General features: G+C 44.4%; 1 protein-coding gene across 9 annotated transcripts in view; it reads left to right on the top strand.

Annotated features, from left to right (window-relative positions):
- The window catches only part of PCBP3 (poly(rC) binding protein 3), a 272,594-nt gene that overhangs the window by 81,862 nt on the left and 167,588 nt on the right, over positions 1-23,144 (top strand). For 3 of the 9 annotated variants that reach the window (XM_070071737.1, XM_070071750.1, XM_070071743.1), the window contains exon 2: positions 2,909-2,944. The exons of 1 other annotated variant lie outside the window; for it this stretch is intronic. The gene's annotated coding sequence lies outside the window, so the exon portion shown is untranslated. Of the gene's footprint in view, positions 1-2,908; positions 2,945-3,104; positions 3,123-20,084; positions 20,263-21,730; positions 21,767-23,144 lie in introns of all 9 variants that reach the window. 5 more of the 9 variants (XM_070071738.1, XM_070071741.1, XM_070071740.1 and 2 more) reach the window with 4 other exon arrangements.

The raw sequence follows: 23,144 nt of genomic DNA, 5'->3' as shown, positions 1-23,144 counted from the left end.
GTTTGTGATCTAGATTGCTTTCTGATACTTCCCTTTTGTATTATGTACTTCCTTCAATATTATTCATAGTTTAGATGTGTTGGGTTATAAATTATTTCTGCTTTTATCTGTTGGAAAAGTCTTCATTTTACTTTTCTGTTTGAAAGTTACTTTCACTGCATATAACATTGTAGATGCCTTCCTTGGGCTTCTGGCTTCATTCGTTTCTGAGAGGTCCTCTGTCCACCACATCTGTGTTTGTCCCTCTGTATAGAATGCTTCTTCTGCTTTTTAAATAAATTTTGTATATACTTAAGGTATACAGCATGCTGTTCTGGGGTACATATAGATTATAAAAGCATTAGTGTAAAGAAGCAAATTAATATTTTTGTCACACACATAGTTACTCATTTTTTGTTTGTGTATTTGCTTGCTTTTGTGGCAAAAGCAGCTAATAAGTTGGTTTTAGCTGCTTTTACCATGATGTTCTTCCTTTTTTTCAGGCTGCTTTTAAGATTTTCTTTTCAGGTAATTTGATTATAATATGCCTTGGTTATTTCCTTCATGTCTTCTGGTTGGGCATTGTTGACCTTCTTGGTGAATGGGCTCATAATTTTTGTTTCTATTTTTTTAAATATTTATTTATTTACTTGAGATGTAGAGTTACAGACACAGAGAGAGGTCTTCCATCCACTGGTTCACTTCCCAAATGACTGCAATGGCCAGAGCTGCGCTGATCTGAAGCCAGGAGCCAGGAGCTTCTTCCAGGTCTCCCATGTGAGTGCAGGGGCCCAAGCACTTGGGCCATCTTCTACTGCTTTCCCAGGCCATAGCAGAGAGCTGGATCGGAAGAGGAGCAGTCAGGACTAGAACCTGTGCCCATATAGGATGCTGGCATCACAGGTGGCAGCTTTATGTGCTACACCACAGCAGGCAGAGGATTAACCTATTGCACCACAACACTGGCCCCCACTATTTCTTTAAATATGCATATTTTAATTCTTTCCTTCTAGATCTCCAGTAATCCATAGATAGCCACATACATTGGGGGAGGAAGGAATTTTTCTGTGTTTCATCTTTGCTTGTTCTGTTTATACAGATTGTTCTTTTTTATTTATTTTTTATTTTTTGACAGGCAGAGTGGACAGTGAGAGAGAGAGAGAGAGACAGAGGGAAAGGTCTTCCTTTTGCTGTTGGTTTACCCTCCAATGGCTGCCACAGGCGGCGCGCTGCGGCCGGCACATTGTGCTGATCTGAAGCCAGGAGCCAGGTGCTTCTCCTGGTCTTCCATGCGAGTGCAGAGCCCAAGCACTTGGGCCATCCTCCACTGTACTCCCGGGCCACAGCAAAGAGCTGGCCTGGAAGAGGGGCAACTGGGACAGAATCCGGTGCCCCGACGGGGACCAGAACCTGGTGTGCCGTCGCTGCAGGCGGAGGATTAGCCTAGTGAGCTGCGGCGCCGGTCTATACAGATTGTTCTGTCTGCACATGGACTGACCTGTCATGTCCAGTGTGATGTTAATCCTCTCCAGTGTGTTTTTCATCTCAGGTGAATTTTTCATCTCTAGATGTTTGATTTGGATGTTCATAAAATAAAATGTTTTTTTTTTTTTTTGTCTCTCAGCATTTTATGCTTCCTCTTTTTTAAAAACATATGCAATGTATTTATAATAGCCATTTTAATGTCTTTATGTACTAATTATATCTGTAATTTTTGAGTTTGTTTCTTATTGATCAGCTGTTCTCATTATGAGATTTTTTTTAATGCTTCTTTGTATACGTGGTAACTTTTGAATGGGTAAAACACAATGTGAATTTTATATTGTTGAGTTTCATATTCTTTTTAAATTTATGAGACTTTGTTTTGGAATACTTTTAAGTTACTTAGGAAGTTTAGATTCTTTGGTGGCTTGTTAAATTTTATTAGGCAGTGCCTAGTTTAGTATACCAAAATAGTCTGCTGCTGATGCGGCCTACTTGTGAAGCAGTGAGGGCCCTTCCAAGTAGCCAGCCCAGTGTTCCCCTGTGTGACAAGCTTTCTCTAGTGCTGCTAATGGGAGTCTGACGTACCCCCAGATCTGTGTGAGCTGGAACCGTTGTTTGCCTTTTTTCTTTGTCTTGGTTCTCCACCTGGCCTAAGGTAGTTTCTCACATGTGCTGTTTACGTGGTATCTGAGTGAGATTCCATGGAATCTGGAGTCATTCTCTGCCTCTTTTTTGCTCTCGAATTGGAGCTGCCTTTGCCTCCCTAGATTCTTCATTCAGGACTCCTCCAGCCGGGCCACTCCCAGGCTGTGTTACCCTTGTTTCCCTTGCTCTCGGTCATCGTCCTGGGCTGCTGTGTCCTGTGTCTGAAAACCCTTGTTTCCTGTTTTTGTCTGATTTTTCACTGACGGTGGTGGGAGAACCCATGTACCTGTTCTTCCTCTGTCATGGCTGGGATGGCCACTGGCCAGGGCTTCTCATAACCCTTTGCTTCTGTTGTCTGCATGGGGAGGGCTCCTTGATCCCATTGTTCCAGTAGAGTACTCTTGAGAGTGAAACAGAGAACTGGACTGTCTTGGGCTGCCCTACCTACGCCTCTCAACCAGCAGGTTCAGAGCAGAGGGAGAATCAACCCTGCAAGAGCTTCCCTCTATCCTAGTGCTGTGCTCAGGGTTAAGAGGAAGCTGGGGCCCCACGTGTGCAGCAATGTCTTTCCGTTCCAGACTCAGTTTAGAATTTAGTCATTTTTTATGGCATTCTTTCTATGGGAAATTACCTCTGACCTTCCAAATAACTGATTCATAAATAATGTTCTTTGATAAATTATTTTGGTTTGTTAAAATTGTTATCTGAGTTGATATATGATTGTGACTTCTTTCTGTCTTTGGATTCTTTTCTACTTAAAATTTCCAATTTTAATTATGTTTTTGAAAACTGTTTACAGGACTGTCTACAGAGAGAGATCGTCTCACAGCTCCAGGTAAGCAGTGCTTCTTTCAGTGCCTCACAGGAGTTACATGTTTAAGTTGAGCGATTCTATTTCCATCAGTTGGTTTGCAAAGTCTTGCTTGCAAATGGAGCTGGTGGCTTGCTGCTGTTCTCATTTGTGCCTGATTTCTTATCATGTGACTCTGTTACAGGTTAGTGTACAGCAGTAGGTAAGTGACCTACCTTTTCCTTTCTGGCTTCTGTAGAACTAAGGTTTAAAAGAAGCAGTCTGTTACTTTTCAGTTTACCATTTTTTCACAAAATTAACCTGACCATGCAGCAGGGGGGTCTGGGTGCTGGTTGTCAGCTCTCTAAGCCTAGCTGATGCCTTGTGCTGTGGTAGTGGTGGGGCAGTTGGGAGGGTGAAGTCCGAGGAAAAGTCCTGGGGCTGCCCAGCATGAAGCACGTGCCTGCAGACACCTGTCAAAGATGCTACACTGTGACCCTGATCTAGTTTTGCAGAACTGCCTCAAGGTGATTCCTTTATTTTATTTATTTATTTATTTGACAGGCAGAGTGGACAGTGAGAGAGAGAGAGAGAGAGAGACAGAGAGAAAGGTCTTCCTTTTGCCGTTGGTTCACCCTCCAATGGCTGCCGCGGCCGGTGTGCTGCGGCTGGCGCATCGCGCTGATCCAAAGCCAGGAGCCAGGTGCTTCTCCTGGTCTCCCATGGGGTGCAGGGCCCAAGCACCTGGGCCATCCTCCACTGCCTTCCTGGGCCACAGCAGAGAGCTGGACTGGAAGAGGGGCAACCAGGACAGAATCTGGCGCCCCGACGGGGACCAGAACCTGGTGTGCCGGCGCCGCAGGCGGAGGATTAGCCTATTGAGCCGCAGCGCCGGCCAAGGTGATTCCTTTAAAAATTACTCCTGAGATGTCTTTTTCTAATATTTGTAAATGTTGTCTTCAAAAAGTTTTCATCAGAAAACTTGTTTTTGAGCAGTCTTGCCTGGAAAACTAAAGTGATCATGTAGATGCTAATGTCATGAAGTGCCTGATGCATACCAGCTGTCCAGATTTGAATGCTTGATGTGTAATTACTCACTTGGTCCTCACAGGCCTCTTGGAGGTGAGGGTCATTATTTTGTCATGTTCCCTGGGCTTACAGAGGTGAAGTCACCTTGGTCGTAACTGGCGAGGATGAGATCTGAGCTCAGCCTTCTGGCTGCACAGTGGAGGGATGAGAGGGCTCTGCCTTGCTGGCATTGTGTGGAATTGGAACTCCAGCGTTTGGCCTTCCTACCGGCGCTGGTGGCAGCTGTGTGCTCTGTAGTCACAAGCTTGACAGATCCTGATCAGAGGGCAGTGCTGGCTTCATCCTGAGCTGTTGCCTGTAGCAGGGAGGTGGTGGTGAGGAGGTGGGGCTGGGCACCCAAGCTCCTGGACTTAGGGATAATTGGAGTGCTGACCGGTATCTGAAGGGAAGAGTTCTTATTAGCAAATTGCTTGAACAAAGACCTTGTTTGTCCTTTCATTCACTCCGCAGATGTTTATGGCATGCCTGAGAGGTGCCAGAAACTCTTCGAGAATCCCAATGTCCTTGCGGGGTATGAAACTTTGGCATAATAGTCAGTTTGTCTCAGCGTGTGCCGGGTGGAGATGAGTGCTGTGGAGGAAGCAGAGGGCAGGATGGGAATGTTGGGGTCACAGGCATGGCCTCTAGGGAAGGAGCATCAAGTGGAGGGGGAGGCATGGGAGAGCCTCATGGCTGCTGGCTGGTGAGGGGCTCCAGGTCCTAGAGGAGTTTGTGCAGAGGCTCTGAGTGGGAGTGTGTAGTGTAGCCAGGAGGCCAGCGTGGCTGGAACCAAGTGTGTGAAGGGAAAGAACAAGAGTGAGGTCAGCGTGGCAGCAGCGGGTGCGTGGGGCACCGGGTGCTCCTGAGACAAGCTCTGAGCCTGTGTGCAATAGGGTTCAGGCTAGACCACAGCAAGGGGAGTGTGGAGCAGCGAGCCAGCCAGCCTTTCTCAGTCTGTGCTGGATTGTGCATCCCCCACTCCCCCAACAAATGAAAACTGTTGTAATACCTGCTTCTTAGCCGACATCCCTGTTGCCTTGGGACCAACTTTGTAATTGTGCAGATCTGGATCTAATTTTCACGGAAATCTCAAGGGAAGGATTCTGGGACTCGGAGGTGTAAACAACACCCTTTGTGTGCGGGGCTTCTTTCCCTTGGACTTTGGTGTTGCCCAGGTTCCTCCTTCGGGCAGACAGGAACTCGAGTTTGGCTGCTGGTCTAGGTGCACTACTTGGAGGTTCCCCCGCTGTTTGTATTGCACAGCCCCGCAGGCTGCAGGCCAGCAGTGGCCTAAAGCAGCCAGGCTGGGAGGCAGAGACAAGCCGGGTAGTTTGAGCCATCAAGGCTGTAAGCAGATGGATTCCAGGGGACTGCGGAGGACAGATTCTGGAACTTCCCTCAGGCCTTAATTAAGTCAAGGCAGGGAGCTTTTTATAGGGCACCCCAGGCCTGGACGTGATGGGGAGGGAGCTGCTAGGCGCACTGGGCGCCTGGAACAGAACAGCTCTACTCCCTGTGCAGGGTCGACTGAGCCCCGCAGTTGCTTCCCATGGGATTCCTGGTGGGTAGGATGGACCAGAACGGAGCTCATCTGCAGCCACGCTTCCCAGGGGAAGTGGCGGCTTTGGGAGCACTGGGTTTTCCATCCCCCTGTCTTGAAGAGCTTCTTTCCGTTTCTTGGGTGAGATGAGTACAGCATTCCATAGGGAAGCACAAACAGGCCCTTCCTGGTTTGTGTGTGGTATGTGCACTCTTGAAATCCCACTTGGTTCTACAGAGAAGGACTTCTTGTCACTGTTCTATAGGGGCAGGGCCCTGCTGCGTCTGTCCCATCTCACAGCTGTTTTTCTTCAACCACACTGAGATTAGGAAATTAAGAAGTACTGATAATGAACACTTTGTTAAAGATTTTTTTTTAACTTTTATTTAATGAATATAACTTTCCAAAGTATGGCTTATGGATTACAATGGCTTCCCCCCCATAATGTCCCTCCCACCCACAACCCTCCCCTTTCCCACTCCCTCTCCCCTTCAATTCACATGAGGATTCATTTTCGATTCTCTTTATATACAGAAGATCAGTTTAGCATACATTAAGTAAGGATTTGAACAGTTTGCTCCCACACCGAAACATAAAGTGAAAAATAATAGATAATTTTTTAAATGATGATTTACTTTGAGGTCTTTTATTCTTTGTGATACCCAATTGGTTATTTGCTCTTTACATTTTTGGAGGGGATTTACCCTGACATAAAAACTTTGCTGTTAGAAAATTTAGAAAATATGAAAATGAATTTAAAATCTCTCCTGTAATTAGCACAGGTAGGAGGTTGTGCAGACGAGCTGTTCCCACCCCTTCTTGTCTGTGTCTTTCTTGGGACCTCCTTTCATCTTCAGTAGTACCCAGTTCCTGGTGCAGCCCAGTGGTCACTTTCATTCATACACTCTCAGCTTTGCCTCTGTCTGTCCAGGTGTCCACTTGGTGGACTAAGAGCATATGCAGAGTGGTCTCCCCTAACTTCCACCCGCAGGGCTGAGATCTGCACTGAGCGCCGCCCAATCCCAGCCATATGTCCCCAGCAGATTTGTTCTTATCCAAGCTCATTCTGTTACACCTGCTCTTCCTTCTTATTTCTGGGCCTGTGGAAAGGGCCTCACTGATGATGACGTCAAGGAGAAGGAGGTGCTTCTCTGTACCATCTTCTGTCCTGGGCTCTGAGTTCCAGCTCCCTTGGTCTTGTGCACCTGTGCTCCCGTCTCCTTAGACTTGCTCCTGCCATCCTGGGTACCACCTTTTTCCTGTACTTTCTGCATGGGCTGATCTCTGCTTCTCATACCCCAGAGGTCGCATTCACTCTTCTCTTAAAATATAAAAAATTCCTCCCTGATTTTCGATTTTCAGCCAAAATGGCAGATTAAATTTACAGTGACCTCTGCTTCATAAAAACCCACTAACATGATAGATAAGATAATTTTAAGGGGCCGGCATTATGACGTAGTGAGTTAAACTGCTGCCTGGAACACTGGCATTCCAAATGAGCACAGCTTTGAGTCCCAGCTGCTCCACTTCGATCCAGCTCCCTGCTAATTCACCTGGGAAAGCAGCAGAAAGTAGTCCAAGTACTTGAGCCCCCACTACCCACATGGGAGACCTGGATGGGGTTTTTAGCTCTGGGCTCATCCTGGCCCAGCACCTCTCTGTCTCTCTGCAACTCTGGTTTTCAAATAAATAAACTTTTTAAAAACAGATTTTAAAAAAGTAACTCACTGAGTAATTGAGAAAGGAGGTGACAGAACTTTGGAAGTTGGAAAGACAGACACACAGATAAGTGTAGCAGATCTCAAAATCAGAAGTCCGGGAGGTGCATACCAGCGTTCAGTGTGTGTGTGCCAACGTATATATCTGTGTCTGTGTATATGTATGTTTATATGTACTTGCATGTGTGCAGTCGGCATTTGTTATGTATATGTGCATGGACATGCATATGTATATTGTGCATGCATGTATGCTGATGTGTATGGTATGTATGTGTGTTTGTATGTATGTGTGTTTGCATCACATGTGCATATGTAAATGTGCATGTGCCTTGGGTGGTTTGTAGTGTGTGCTTCTGTGGTAGGTGTGCATTTGTGTATGTGTGTGAGTATGAGGTACATGTATTGTGCACACATGTGGGTGGGATGTGTGTATATGGTGTGATTTGGAGATCTGGGCAGTGTGTTGCTTTGCAGACAGCCCCCTCCCCCAGGTCTTGGGAATGGTATTACCATGGCCTCTGAGAAGCAGGCAGTTCCTCAGCCCTCTTCCACCCTAGCTGAAGACTGCAGGTTCCTCCCCTGGAGGGGGCTTGAAAGCTTGTGGGCATAGAAGGGCCTGTCTCAGGCTGGGGGTGGGGCTCTACTCCAGCTGGTTACTGATTCTGGGGCTGAAGGATGCAGGGTGGGTGTAAGATGGATGTAGAAGGGATGGACAGGCTCCAGGTGGGGCAGGAAGCTGGTGGCCCAGGGTAGCAGCTCTAGAGGAGGCCAGAGGATACTTGCTGGTCTGTGAGGGGGTTGGAAGGCAATTGGCCCTCTCTCTGAATTTGGAGGGGAGGTAGCCTCCATGGTTGAATCCTGAGCAGGCCAACCAGCGAGGCCCTGTTCACTACAGAAGGCATCAACACTGAACATTTAGAAGAGAAGCTGCACCAGGCATGAAGAGCAGTTGTGTGGTCTGTGGTCATCTAAGGAGCAGTTATGTGATCATCTAAGGTTCAATTTTGAGGGGCTGAGGGAGAAGGAAGGTGAGGACAAAAGGGAGTTGGTATTATCATCCATAGTAGGGAGTTAAAAGGAAGTTCTACTTAGAATTGTGAAATCAAGAATAACAATGTGAACTTGGTAGGTAGAAATATGGAGATAAATACCCAAAGGGTTTTCTGGCATTGTAGTGCAGCAGGTTAAGCTGCCACTTGGCGATGTGGGCATGCCATATGGATACCATTTCAAGCTCTGGTTGCTCCACTTGTGATGTAGCTCCCTGCTAGTATGCTTGGGAAACCAGGGGAAGATGGCCCAAGTTCTTGGGCCCCCACACCCATGTGGGAGACCTGGATGGGGTTCCAGTCTCCTGGCTTCAGATCTGACCAGCTCCAGCCCTTGTGGCCATTTGGGGAGTGAACCAGCAGATGGAAGATCTCTCTCTGTTTCTCTATCTCTCCCTCTCTCTTTAACTCTGTCTTTGAAATAAATAAATCAATCTTTAAAAAAAAATACCCAAAGAGGATAAGCAATTTGAGGAAGACTGTAGTTTGGTGGCGTTGTGGGGGAGGGCATATTTTTCATTATAAGCTTTGTAGAGTTTTTTGACTTATAAAGCCATACACATTAAAAATGAAAATTAAAGGGGCCAGTGATGTGGCACAGTGGGTTAAAGCCCTGGCCTGAAGCGCTGGCATCCCATACAGATGCCGGTTCTAGTCCTGGCTGCTCCTCTTCCCATCCAACTCCCTGCTGTGGCCTGGAAAAACAGTAGAAGATGGCTCAAGTCCTTGGGCACCCACAGTATGCCCACAGTGGCACCACCACTTCAATATGGTGTGCATCCCAAACAGCATCTTAACTGCTATGCCAAACTCCTTCTTGGAAAAAAAATTTAACTATTCTTGGCTACTCACCTTTTAGATAAGCTTTAGAATGTTTTTCAAATTTAATGGGTCAATCCAATAATTTAAATTGTAACAGTATCCTATTATTTATTTGAAAGAGTTATAGGGAGAGAGAGAGAGAGAAAGATCTTCCATCTACTGGTTCTCTCCTCAAATGGCCGCAATGGCCAGGGCTGGGCCAGGTCTCCTACATGGGTGTCTGGGGCCCAAGCACTTGGGCCATCTTCTGCTGCTTTTCCCAGTCACGTTAGCAGGGAGCTGAATTGGAAGTGGAGCAGCTGCCCATATGGGATGTTGGCATCACAGGCAGCAGCTTTTTGCCCTCTATGTCACAACGCTGGCCCTATATGATATTTTAATAACATTTGGTTTCCAACATTGGAAGATATTCTGTCTCCATTTGTTCTGTGATTAGCCTGAGTTATATTTTATGACTTGCTTACCATGGATTTTCTCTTTTCAACTCTTTCCAACTTTTTTGTTATATGGTTATTGTCATTGGGATTTTTCCTATTGAATTTATCAAATATTTAGTAATGTGTAGGAGAACTATTAATTTTCTTTTATTTGGGTGTGACCATGTGCTAAAATGCTTTTAGATGCAAGACGGTTTTCTTTTGAATTCCTGTATTCCTGTATTGTATTCCTGACTTGACCCAAATGCTTTCCATGAAGTCTGCTTGTTTGTGGCTCTCTGCTAAGTACCTTTCATTCAGTTCTAGAAGTTTCTTTTTTGTTACTACTCATTGAGTTGTTCTTAAAGTTGAAAAAGGATGTTGCATTTTACGGAGTGTATTGGTTTCAGCTATAAAGATGGCCAGATGGTTTTCTGTTTGCATCTCTTAATGTAGTGAATCATTGATGACATTCCAAATATTGGTTCTTGGAGTAAATCCTGTTAGGTCTTATTGATATGTTTTAACATCCTTCCAAATAAAATATGCTTCTAGTGTTTAGTTGGAACTAGCATAAGCATGAGTAATAGGATTAGGGACAGAGAAAAGATGAGGTCTGGGGTGGCGTTGCTGTTGGTATTAGTTATTTCAAAGATTAGGATTAGGGTTAATGTTAGCTTTTGGTTAGGATGAGGGTGAAACTGCTGTGTAAGTTGCTTTTCTAACTTTTATGTGATCTTGGTATTACATAGTTGCATAACATGATTTGAGGAACTCTGTTTGTTTTTGTATCCTTTATTTAAATTATAAATTTTTCTGTCCTGTGCTTAGAAAAGCAGGTATTGCTGCTCTCATATTTGGTAGATTCCTCTGTTAAAGCCTATACCTGCTTTGCAGGCAGATTTTTGTCTGTCTATACAATTTCTACCATGGTTATCAATCTTACATACTTTTTCCTATATATCAATTTTTTTCTTAAAAAATAGTCCATTTCATGGACACTATGAAAAACAGTGACTTGATCAGCCCTTGTCCTGACTGTTGATGTACAGTTTAATACTTTATCCTTTTTAGTATTTTTTTTTGTTCTAGTTAATACTATTGGTTGAACTCTATAATTAACACACAATTATTCTTAGGTGTTTAAATTTAACTGAAAAGTGATCCCTGTTAAATATAAGAGTAGAAATAAGAGAGGGAGGAGATATACAATTTGGGATATGCTTAATTGGACTTGTGCCAAATGGTGGAGTTAGAAATGTGTCAGGGGATTCCAATACAATCCCATCAAGGTGGCATGTACCAATGCCATCTCACTAGTCCAAGTGATCAATTTCAGTTCACAATTGATCACACTGATAGGACTAAGAGTCAAAGGGATCACACAAACAAGACTAGTGTCTGCGAATACTAACTGATAGAATAGAAAAGGGAGAGAACGATCCAACATGGGAAGTGGGATACACAGCAGACTCATAATATGGCAGATGTCCTAAACAGCACTCTGGCCTCAGAATGAGCCCTTAAGGCATTCGGATCTGGCTGAAGAGCCCATGAGAGTATTTTAGGCATGGAAAGGGAAGACACTCTGGCAAAAAAAAAAACAAAAAACAAAAAACAAAAAAACAAAAAAAACCACCACAACAACAAAACCTAAATGAAAGATCTCTGCAAGTGATATTCCAGTAGAAAGAACGGGGCCATCAGAGAAGAAGGTACCTTTCTCTGAAGGGAGGAGAGAACTTCCACTTTGACTATGACCTTGTCTGAAGAAGATCAAAGTCGGCGAACTCAAAAGGCTTCCATAGCCTTGGCAACTCATGACTAGAGCCTAGGGAGATTGCTGACGCCATAAACAACAGTGTCAAATTGTTAAGTCAACAACAAGAGTCACTGTGTACTTACTCCTCTTGTGGGATCTCTGTCCTTAATGTGTTGTCCAATGTGAATTAATGCTATAACGAGTACTGAAACAGTATTTTACACTTTATGTTCTGTATGGGTGCAAACTGATGAAATCTTAATATATACTAAATTGAGCTTCTGGATATAAAGATAATTGAAAATGAATCTTGATGTGAATGGAATGGGAGAGGGAGCGGGAGATGGGAGGGGTGCGACTGGGAGGGAATTATGGGGGGGAGCCATTGTAATCCGTAAGCTGTGCTTTGTAAATTTATATTTACTAAATAAAAGTTAAAAAAAAAATAAAAAAGGCAGTGGTGAACAGCTTGATCCAAATAAATAATTTGTTAAAAAAAAATAGGCCATTTCAGGCAAGCCTTCGGGTATATGGATACAAATGTATCCTTGTTGTGCTCTTACAGTACTTCAGTCATACCTGAACCTTTGTTGTGTTCCCTCTCTATTGTTTAAAGCTTATTTAAATTGTCCAGATTTCTTTAGTTCTTTTTTAAAAAGATTTATTTATTTATTTGGAAGTCAGAGAGAGAGGGAAAGACAGAGACCTTCCATTCACTGGTTCAATCCTCAGGTGGCTGCAATGGCTGGGGCTAGGCCAAGATGAAGCCGATAACCAAGAGTTTCTTCCAAGTCTCCCACGTGGGTGAGCTCAGATACTTGGGCCATCTTCTGCTGCTTGTCCCAGGCCATTAGCAAGGAGCTGAGCTGGAAAGGGAGCATCCAGGACAGGAACTGGTACTCATTGGGATGCTGGTGTTGCGGGCAGTGGCTTTACCAGCTGTGCCACAATGCTGTCCCCAAATTGCTTTCAGTTATATTGGTATAATTTATACTTTTGTTTACTATTTCACTAGTATCTCATTTTAACATGCATTATTTTCCCTTCTTTTTGGGCTAATACTGTTATTTTTAAAAAAGAGATTTATTTATTTCTTTGAAAGAGTTACAGAGAGAAGGACACACACACACCGTGAGAGAGAGAGAGAGGGAGAGGGAGAGAGAGGGAGAGAGAGGGAGAGAGAGGGGGAGAGAGAGAGAGAGAGAGAGATCTTCTATCATCTGTTTCACTTCCCATATAGCCTTAACAGCCAGGGCTGGGCTAGGCTGAAGCCCAGAGCCAGAAGCTTCATCCAGATCTCCCAAGTAGGTGGAAGGGACCCAAACACTTGGACCATCTTCTGCTGCCTTTCTGAGGCCATTAGCAAAAGGTTGGCTTGGAAGTAGAGGAGCCAGGACATGAATCAGTGCCCGTATGGGATACCAGTGTCAGAGGCAACAGCTTTACCTGCTCTGCCATAACGCTAGCCCCAGTGCTGTGTTTCTAATTTCTTGACTGCATCTGTTGGATGGTTGCTAACTACTGTGGCTTCAGTTAACTTCCAGACACTTTCAGTTTCGTCCCAGTGGCCTTGATATGGACTAACTAGTTGTGTGGGTATTTATCATTCTTCAACTCAGAAGAGTAACGTTTCTAGGAGGTCTTTTCCACACATGCATCGTGTGTGCTCCAGCCTATGAGGGCTGAGGAGGGTATGGCAGAGAGTAGCTCATTTTAAGGATTTAAGCCAAGTTTTGCCAACTTGTGTCTCGATGTCCAGGACCAGCTATATACTACCATCAATGTGCCATGCCTCTCTGCACTGGAGGTCGGACCACACGTACCCAGTGGGGCAGTGAGATGCTCAGCCCAAGTGCTGTTGTCACAGAGGAAGGGAGGAGCTCGCTGTCTGTACACACAGGGACAGGGTGTAGAACTCACGTGAAGAGTGGCAAGGAGAGAACTGAAGTGAGAGCTTGCGGCTGATCCACACTTCTCGATGAAGAACTGGCAAGAGCACCTGTGCCCACGTGCTCTGTGCCAGGCCACTGAAGCCTGGCAGACACACTTTCCATAGGAGGGAACTGCCTGGCCCCACTGACGGCAGCGTGCAGTGTCAAGCACTGTGGACAGAGAGCTGGGCCTGCCACGCCTCCTACAGTCTTGCTGGCTGCAGTTCTAGTGTCCTTGAATGCTGTCGTGGGACACAGGTGGGCACTGCCTGCCCACTCCCAGCAAGATGCCAAGGCCTGCTGGGGTGGGGTGAGTACCAGTCTGCTCAGAACATGGGCCTCAGAGCCAGGAAGACCAGGGCAGATGTGGAGGCCGTGACAGGCTAAGGGAAGGCTGTTCAGGGCTGTTCTCACTCCTCTTAGGGCAGTGGTGAAGTGCAGGAAGCCACAGAGGCTTCCACTGGATCCCAGCTCTGCCCCTCACCAGCTCCTTACCGACTATCAGGAGTTGTGTGGTCTCCTGGAGTCTCCACGCATATATTTTAGCATGGGCACAGTGTGTCTCTGCTGGAACTGCTGGGAAAGACCCCAGCCCCAGTTTCTTTACTCCTGTTCTCCTGGTTTCCTCTACTTTGCTCAGGCTACTTTCCCTGGCCTCCGTCCCTCTCTCAGGGCTGCTGGGGAGAGGTCACCTGTAGGCCGGCACAAGGGGACTGAAAGTCTTTTACAGTGACTCATCTGTCCCTCTGCTGCTGTGCTGCCAGGCTGTCTGGCAGTCTGTGTGTGGCGGTGGTGATGGATCTGGGAGCTGTCGTGTGGTCCCTGGTGGCTGGCAATGGTGAGCAAGCCCCTTGGGGCACAGGCACACAGGCAGGAGGCAGCCTTTCCATATACTTTATCTCATTCATTGCAGATACAGCCCACTTCCTGTTGCCCTTGGGTGCAGTGGTGAGTTTGGTGCATCCATGTGTGGGTTGCCTGATGTCTTCTGACCTTTAAGAATATCATACCGGGCACAGTGGGCCCAGGTTGCTTTTCTTTCCCGGGCAAGTGTTTCCTACTTAATTCTCTGTCTGCTCCACCACTGTGCCTTTGCCACCCAGACCGCGTGTAGGGTGAGCCACAAGGCCATTTCTGGATAGGAAGGGTGAGCAGAATCGGGGAGCCAGGGCAGGCCTTCAGTGTGTGTGTGAGGTTCTGTCTGATTCTTTCACTCTTTCAAGGCTGGCTTTGCTTACACCTGTTCCTGAGTGAATGTGTGATTTTATGCACCTGTCTCCAGCTTCCATTTCATAGCCCTACAGGGAAGGGGCTGCCTTTTAACCCCACTGCATCCCCTGTGTCTTCCCGGCAGAGCTGGATGCTGGCCAGACCATGCAGGCTGGTGGCAGCAGGGCAGCTGCTATTGGGAGCACAGCGGTGTACTGATCTCATCCTCTCCTGGTAGTCATTTGGCAGCGTGCGAGCAGAAATGTGCACAGAGAACAGTGTGGTTCTGGGCTGGTGGACTCAGATTGTAGCTGGGGAATCCAGCGACTGGGTTCTGTGTCCAACTCATCTCCTGAGTCATGCGCATCACAGCATGACCTTGGCTAGGTCATTTCTGGCTGGTGCTGCTCCTCCAGCAGTAGAGTGGCCTCGAGTTTGTGCTGCCCAGGGCCTAACAGGGGAAGGAGGGATGGCCATGCTGTTTAGGCTTCTACAAGAAGTCGGTGTCTCTCCAGGAATAAAGAAATGGCCACGTGAGGAGATGGGTTCCAGGGTAAAAACCTTCTTCCAGCCGAAAGTTCCGCACCGAATCCCCTCCGTTCTGAGGGTACTTGGCTACCCCGTTCTGTCAGCATCAGGGCAGAGACCCACGCCCGCCGCTCCCCTGGTCCAGAGCCCTCTGTTGCCCTTTCACTTCAATTATGTGAAATTGTAGGTCACTCAGATTTTAAGTGCTCATGGCCAAATTGCCTTCTGGAAAACTGAAGCATTTCACATTTTCAGCAGCTCTCCTGGGGGTGCCTGTTAGCATCCCCTTATCACCTGCCACTGTCACCCACAGAAAGGGGAAGAGAACACTCAGAGCATCATGGGATTTAGCATCAAGATGGCTGGGAGGCTGCTAGTGACCTTGAGGAGGCAGAGAGGAAGCCAGATTGCATGGGCTGGTAGGGTATGGAGAGTAGAGGGTAGACGTGGCTGGTCCCAGTGTTCAGCTCTGAGAACTTGGGGTCTGAAAGAGAACTATTTTGTTGGTTTTAAAAAGAGTAATATTATTATTTCAAGGTGGGTGGAGAGAAGGAGGGAGAGATTGATTCTCCCATCTGCTTATTCACTCCCTAAATGCCCACAACAGCTAGGAGGTTGAAGCCAGGAGCCAGGAACTCAATCCAGGCAGAGCTGGGTGCTGGCCACCTACTCTGTGAGTGGCAGGAACCCAACCCCTTGGGCCATGCCGCCTCCGAGAGGCTGCAGTAGAGGTCCTCAGCGTCAGGAGCTGGACCAGGGCTGGAGCCCAGGGACTCTGATGTGGGACGTGAGTTTCCCAAGCTGCCTTCTGAACTGCTAAGCTGAACATCTGCTCCCTGTTGGTGTTTAATAGGAGCTACCTGAATATATTGAAAGCCTGAAAAGGTATTGGAAAGACAAAGACTTTGAAGGTTAAAGAGACCTGGTTAGTGCAGGGGTGCTGTGTAGGTGCTGGAGTCTGGAGCCAGCAGGTAGGTTTGGGATGTGGGGACCCTGCTGCTTCCTGAGCAGATGTGTTCGCTCATGTCCTGTCAGCTGGCAAAGCCCCCCACCAGCTGCATCCCAGGATTTTCAGGTGGCTCAGGGAGTCTTTCACAGCATTGTGTCCCTCCCCATGGCACCCAGTCTGGTCAGGCATTGTACTTTGTAGATGTGTGTCTGTGTTTTTTGATTGATCTGGAATGTTCTCCACAGCCTTCCTGTCCTGTGAGCTCTGAAAAATACATTCTCTTTTATAAAACAGAAGCTTCCTACTTTTGGGGTTATCCACTGGCTCTTCACGATGAGGGTCCAGGCATGGGTCCTCTGAGCACGACCTCTGAGGTGTGTACTCTGGTCAGGGCCTCATGCTGGGCATGCCAAGTATCCATCCACCCTGATTTAGGGATGCGAAGTCCCTCACTCACTTGAGCCTTCTCCCACGATAGTTGTCACTTGGACCTGGCGTCTGATAAGCTGTCTGTGGGATACCCTTGGAGACCAGGCCGGGGTCTGTGACAGGACTCCCCCTGCATGTACTGCATGGATGACCAGTCTCCATGTGCTGGTTTCCTGAGCTCTGTCCAGCTCCAGTGCTCTGTCCACACAAGACTGTTAGGCTTGGCCATGTGCCATGAACAGGAGCTCTACTTCTTCCCTAGTTGTCTATCTATTATGTATTTATTATCAACTCACTCCATGGATTCCTGTGTTTTAATTCATCACTGTTCTCAGTGGTTGTGGTCCTAAGACGTCCTAGACTGGATCAGTGGGAGTAAAGTATTTCCCTGTATAATGTTTCAGGCTCGTCTTGTACCGCCTAACCAGTCCTGGAACTGACTGCTTCTTTGAGGAGTCTGGCTCATTGTAAAGGTGGAAATGTTATTAAGATCTGGGTCCCAGTGTGCTTATTACAGTGGGGCATCTTTGCTTCTGACTTCATCCATGGTCAGAGCTAGGAAATATGTGCATGTGTATTCACACATATAAGCATTCATGCATGCATGAATACATCTGTAAGTGTGCATATAGAGATGCATAAAGATACGTGCGTGTGCACATACTCATAAATATTTATGGACAAATCAACCCTACAGTACCCTTTCTCTTCCCACTGTCCTCACCTTTCAGTGACAGTAATGTTTTAGGGTTGTCTCCAGCTCTGAGAGCTACCTGAGCACATCTCTTCCTGGCTCCGTGCTCAGGGCTGTCCCCTTGGCACTCTGAGCTCCCTGTGGTGGAAGGAAATAGACAGACCCTGCAGATGGAGAGGTGGGCTATGCACAAACACAAAGTGTGCCACTGGAGGCAAAGCACAGTGTTTTGTTGTCATTACCCTTCCTTACAAGAGTTTTACTTTTTGTCAAAATTACAAATATATTTGAATTTCTATTTCCCACCTACCTTGTATAAAATATGTGCAATGTTCTTTTTCTATTATTTTATTATAAAATGTGTATAGCATAAGTTTATTATTTTAGTGCTTTTTTTTAAAAAAAAAGATTTATTTATATATTTGAAAGAAATACAGAGAGAGAGAGAGAGAGAGAGAGAGAAAGAGAGGAAGGGAGGGAGGGAGGGAGGGAGGAGGGAGGGAGAGAGAATACTTCTGTCCGCTGGTTCACTCCCCAAATGGTTGCAATGACTGGGGCTGGGTCAGGCCGAAGCCAGGACCCAGGAGCTTCTTCCAGGTCTCCCACATGGGGCAAGGATCCCAAGTTTTTAGGCTGTCTTCGACTGCTTTTCCAGGTGCATTAGTAAGGAGTTGGATCGGATGTGGAGCAGCCAAGACTCGAACAGGCCTCCATATCAGATGCCAGCACTGCAGGCAGAGGCTTAACCTTCTACTCCACAGCGCTGGCCCCTATTTTAGTTTTTTTAAGTATATGATACAGTAATATGAATTACAGTCCTGGTATCATGGAACCATCTACATCTGATCTTCTGTACTTAGTGTTTTTCATTCGATGCTACCTCCTGGAAATGACCCCACACCAGGCTATGATGGCCTTCCTCATTCTCTTTTCTTCTCTGCTATCTAGTGCTGCCTATTGTTTGGATTTGATCTATGCTAGGATATTGAAGTAGTTCATAGTACTTTGTAATTACAAACAGGGCTATGAGGAATAATGTTGTTCATTTTCATTTCATCATGTTTTCTGGAAAAGTCCTAGAGTGGGGCAGCTGGGGTCTGAGGCGGTGCGTGTGCGGTGATAGTACCAGGGCTGTCACTGTTTTCCAAGCTTAGAGCAGCGCGAGTGTCTTCTCTACCACAGCTGCACTCAGTCTGTTCTAAGAAGTTTTACCGAAGTGGGGGCTGCACAGAGGTAACTCGGTGTGGTTGTAATTTGCATGTCTCTTCCGATGAGTAAAGTAGAACATCTCTTATGTTTAAGGACTTTCTGATATCTCTTTTAATGTCTTTTCCATATTTTCTGTAAGGTTTTTGGTCTTTTTTCTTCCCTCAAAAAATATTAGAGATACTATTTCCTGTGATATATACTGCAAATATTTTCTTCTGTATATTTGCTTTTATATTTTCTCACAGCATTTTTGCTATGCTAAAAATTTTTGGTTTTCTATTCATAGTTAGTATTATATTCATAGTTAGCCTTTTGCTCTAAGAAGATTAGAGAAGAAATCACTCATGTTTTATTCTAATACTTGTATAATTTATTAGTTTTTTTTTTTTATTTGACAGATAGAGTTAGACAGTGAGAGAGAGACAGAGAGAAAGGTCTTCCTTCCTTTGGTTTACTCCCCAAATGGCCGCTACTGCTGGAGCTACGCCAATCTGAAGCCAGGAGCCAGGTGCTTCCTCGTGGTCTTCCACATGGATGCAGGGCCCAAGCACTTGGGCCATCCTCCACTGCTTCCCAGGCCACGGGAGAGAGCTGGACTGGAAAAGGAGCAGCCAGGATTAGAACCCGGTACCCATATGGGATGCTGGCACTGCAGGTGGAGGATTAGCCAAGTGAGCCATGGCTCTGGCCCCTATTAGTTTATTTGAGTAAGTTTTTCATTATTTTGATTTTTCTCTTATTGGAAGTTATTTTCTGTTTCATTAATTTGTTCTTATTTACTTACTTTTGCTTTTTGGGTTCATCTTGCTGTTTTTTTAAAAATTTATATTTGATGCTTATTTATTGATACTCTACTTTTTAAAATATAAATGTGTACAGTGATACATTTCCTTCTAAATTAGCCTGTTGTAGTACACAGATTGAATACCTGGTACTTTTGTTATCCTTAATTTTCAAGTGTTACTTTGTTTCTACTGTGATTTCTCTTGGCTCCTAAATTATTTAAAAGTATCTCTCAATTACAAAACGTGGTATTTAAAATGCATATTATGTAAAAATAAGTATATATTTATATAAAATATTTTAAAATATCTTAATTCTTAAATTCAGTGCATCATAGACAAGGAAGGGGCTCTTTGGTCAGGTATCACCAGCGTTGTGTGTATTGGAAAGTAGGGTGCTTGTGAGCATTCTACATGGCCTCCATGTGAGGCTCACTCATCTCAATCCTAACCAATATTTCGGTCACTGTGACTGTTGTACTCAAGTCTGTCAGTGATCGCATATTTGTGTTTTCATATTTCTGGTTTTTTTCTACTGTATGTGAAATGTTGAGAATTTATTTTTAGGTGCATGTAATTTTAGAATTATTGTAGTATGTTACTAATAAATTGAATCCTTTTATCTTTGTGTAATGTAGTCTGTCTCTGGCAATGCTTTTGCCTTATATTTGTCTGATGTATTTGCCTAGTATATATTTTTCCCCCTCCTTCCTTCAGTGTATCCTGTAAGAATGTTTTAGATATATCTTTTAAAATGATATCTGATAGAATTTTGCTAATCCTCCCTGACAATCTGAATATCTTAAAGACTTAACCAGTTAGTTGGATTTTGTTTATTTTAATTGTAACTTGGATTCCTTCTTATAATCTTATATTGGGCTATATGTGTAGCTCAACTTTCTTATGTTATTTTTTGTTTTCTTCTTATCTTTTGATTGGCAGATTTTTTTGTTGTTGTTGTTCACGTGATTTTCTCCTTCACTGTGTAACTTTGATTTCTTTTTTCCGTGTGTTCGTCTTACAAATGTACTGAATGTGTCAATGTCTGAAGGTAATCGGTGTCTTTATCCTCGTTCCAGAGAACACAGGCGTCTCACAGTGCTTCATCTTGGGTTGTTCTCCCCGACTCATGCGGTTCCATCCTTTAGTTATCTCTAACGCCCTCCTGTGCGTGGGTGCCTGGCGCACTCACACCCTCGCTCCTTGCGCTTCACTGCCGCTGGTGCCTCAGCTGCTGTCGCTCCTAAAGGCATCATGGTGAGAGTGTTGGTAGAAAACTACTTTTCACTGAGACTTTATCTTCCTTTTTAGTCTGTGTTTTATTTTTAACATTCAAAGTGTACCTTACTTAAGATATTCTGAAATGTCTTACCCAAGATTGCTTTTCAGAATCAGAACAAATTTTAATGGAAAAGAGTTGGCGTGTGGCATGCTCTTTGGAATCGGCACGTTTGCGAGTTCAGGATTGGTGGCGAGTCCCTGCTGAACACGTACACAGTGCTGCCACCGTGAAAGTGAAGTGTCGGAAGAATCTTCCAGTATGCAGCAAAAGTTAACGTTGAAAAACTAAGGAGACTTTTAAATTACATTCTGGAAGTCTCGTGTGTTGACTTACTGTGACTTTCCCGTGCCATCTTGTTTTGGGGATTGATTTCTCAGTGACTCATTTCTTTCTCTGTGGGTGTTTAGGTTGGGTCTGCTAATTTATAAAATCTGCCAGTGTTTCTGCTCATGATCACCAGAAATTATCTCAGGTCTTAAAAAAAATATTTCCTCTTGATGCAGCTGTAAAATCTTCATGAGGCTTAAATTTAGCATGGCATCATGTGTGTTCTCACAGCAGCACAAAAACTTAAATGGTAATTGCCAGTGTGTTCTACTTTAGAATTCAGTGGAGAGGCTAAAAACCCAGTAACACAGAAACTAATCACAGTTCCTATTCCTGGCTAAAAGCAAATAAAATAAAATATTTTGAGGCAACTTAAAAATTAGTCTTTATTTCTACAAGGTTTTTCCCCTCAAGGTTGGAGTTCTGCATAAAGATTATTTTCCTGGAGTTTGATAAAATGTTTAGTTTACTTTTCTCTCCCATTGCCATTGAGAAGACAGCTTTCCAACTAAATGTGTCTCATTTCAAGGATTTTTTTCTTTAAATTTTCTAACTCTGGTGACTTTCAAGATCTTCTCTATGTCTTTAGTGTTTTACAGTTTCACTGTAGTATAACTGGGTATACATTTCTATGCTTATCTTTCTTGGGATTATTCTTACTTTTTTTAACTTCATTTGTTGAGGTATAATTTATATAGTATAGAATTTATCCTTTAAAAGATACAATGAGTTTTGACAATACGTATAGATATTAATTGTTAAAAATCATGATATAGGGTATTTTCAACACACCGAAATTCCCTCATGACAGCTCCACTGTAGCTCCTGACAACGATCTGCTTGTTGTAGATGAAGTTTTGTCCCTCTCAGAATGTTAAATAAATGGGACCACACAATATAAACTTTGAAAGTTTGCATTTTTTTCCACTTCATTCATTAATGCTTTTCAGATGTATCTGTATTTTTGCTGAGTAATATTTAATGTACCACAATTTTTGTTTATCCGTTTACCAATTGATGGGAATTTGGAGATTTATTGTTTTAGACATTATGAATAAACCTGCTGAGAGCTTTCCTGTACAGGTCTTTATGTGGCTGTGTTTTCATTTTTCATAGGTAAATAACCAGGAGGGGGCTTTTCTAGATCGTGTGGTAAGTGTGTGTTTGGCTTTGTTAGAAACCACTACCTTGTTTTGCAAAATTTCCAAACCAGTTTGCACCCCGCAGTGTGCACGAGCTGAAAGCCAGCACTATGTCAGGTTTCCAGATGTTACCCTTTCCAGTGTCTATGAAGTGTGTCTCCTTGCAGTTTCAGTTTGCACTTTCCTGAGGGCGAGAGGTAGTTTTCCACATGCGTATTTGCCAGCTGTGTGTCTTTTTTGGTGAAGTGTCTTCTCAAGCGGTTTGCCCACTGAGAATGTTTGCTGTTCTTATATCACTGAACTGTGAGGGTTGCTTATGTGCTGTGGGAGCCAGACATTTGTCAGACACTGTTCTCCATGTGTTTTCTCCTAGGGTGTGGCCTCAGTTTTTATTTTTAAAATGTCTGGAAAAACTAGAAATGGTCAATCTTGGTCGAAATAACAATTGTCTGCTTATTTTTCTTTTATGATTCATGCTCCCTGTGTTCCACCCAAGAATGCCTTTTTCCAAGGGTCAGAAAGATGATCTTCTAGGAATTATACAGTGTTAGATTTTACACTTAGACCTCTAACTCCCCACCAACAATGCGCTTTGAGTTAATTTTTCTGTGAGTGTGGCACAAGGTCTGGGCTGAGGTTCGTCCTTCCCTTTGGTTGTGCGTTGTGTTGAGCATCACTGAGAGACTGTTGTTTCCTCAGGGGATGTGTTTGCCACTTCATAATTTGACTGCCTTTGGATCTGTCTGGACTCTGCTCTTTCTCTCTGCTCCATAATCCTTTTTTCTCACCAGTGCCACAGTGGTTTTACTGTAGCTTTATAGTAAGGCTTGAAGCCAGTGTTGGTCTTATTTTTCCAAATTGTTTTCCTAGTCTATGTCCCTAGCTTTTCCATATAAAATTTAAAATCAACTGTCAAATTTTACAAAAAAGACCACTGAAAATTTGATTGGGATTGGGATTGTAATGGATGTATATATATATATATATACATATCTCCATGTGAAGAGAATTGACACCTTTTTTGTTTTATTTCATTTTATTTAATTGAGAAATAATTCACGTTTAAATGCAGTATAAATTTTTAGCATATTCACTAGCTTGTGCAACTGGTTCCACTGCCTAATTCCAGAACTTGTTCATCACTTCTCAAAGAACTCACTCCTGTTAGCAGTCATTTCCCATCTCACCTACCCCAGCACCTCCTCCTCCCCACCGCAGTCACTCATCTGCTTTCCATCTCTGTGGATTTGCCCACTCTAAATGGTTCATATTATTGCAATAATGTAAACATGCCTTGTTTTGTTTCTCTCAGCATAACATCTTCAAAGTTCATTTATGTTCTAACATATTTCATTCCTTTTTATGGCTTTTTATTCAAAATTAATTCC

Source organism: Oryctolagus cuniculus, chromosome 4 (genome assembly GCF_964237555.1).
Source record: "Oryctolagus cuniculus chromosome 4, mOryCun1.1, whole genome shotgun sequence".
Taxonomy (NCBI): Eukaryota; Metazoa; Chordata; class Mammalia; order Lagomorpha; family Leporidae; genus Oryctolagus; species Oryctolagus cuniculus.
This window is presented reverse-complemented; position numbering and strand designations above follow the sequence as displayed.